Consider the following 356-nt stretch of genomic DNA (forward strand, 5'->3'; position numbering starts at 1 on the left):
CCCCCAGAAAAAAAAAAAAAAAAAAAAAAAAAAAAAAAAAAAAAAAAGAACAAGAACCAGCAAACAAAACAAACTGCAGCAAAATGGCTGAAACATGTTGCAACCATCTGTGAAAGTCGGGCTCTCATGACCCGAGAGAGGGGGGAGAAAGCGAGCGAGACAGCGATTTGAGGGGGGGAAAGAAGCCCCAGCGAGAGCCGGGCGCGGGTCAGCAGCTGAGGGCAGACAGGGGCCGAGAGAGGCGGCACCTCCGGCACTTCTTACCTTGCGGGCGAGGGAGCTTCGCGCTGGGCTGCCCCGGGAGAGCGAGAGGGCTGCGCGCCTCCCGCGCTCCCCGCAGCGCCCGGGGCTCCTTC

At 57.9% G+C, this 356-nt stretch overlaps 1 protein-coding gene across 1 annotated transcript in view; it reads right to left on the reverse strand.

Annotated features, from left to right (window-relative positions):
* Window positions 1–350, reverse strand: part of TRAF3IP2 (TRAF3 interacting protein 2) — a 25653-nt gene extending 25303 nt beyond the window's left edge. The window contains exon 1 of the mRNA XM_031066706.1: window positions 265–350. The gene's annotated coding sequence lies outside the window, so the exon portion shown is untranslated. The remainder of the gene's footprint in view (window positions 1–264) is intronic.
* Window positions 351–356: the final 6 nt, after the last annotated feature.

This window comes from Geospiza fortis, unplaced genomic scaffold (genome assembly GCF_000277835.1).
Source record: "Geospiza fortis unplaced genomic scaffold, GeoFor_1.0 scaffold98, whole genome shotgun sequence".
Lineage (NCBI taxonomy): Eukaryota > Metazoa > Chordata > Aves > Passeriformes > Thraupidae > Geospiza > Geospiza fortis.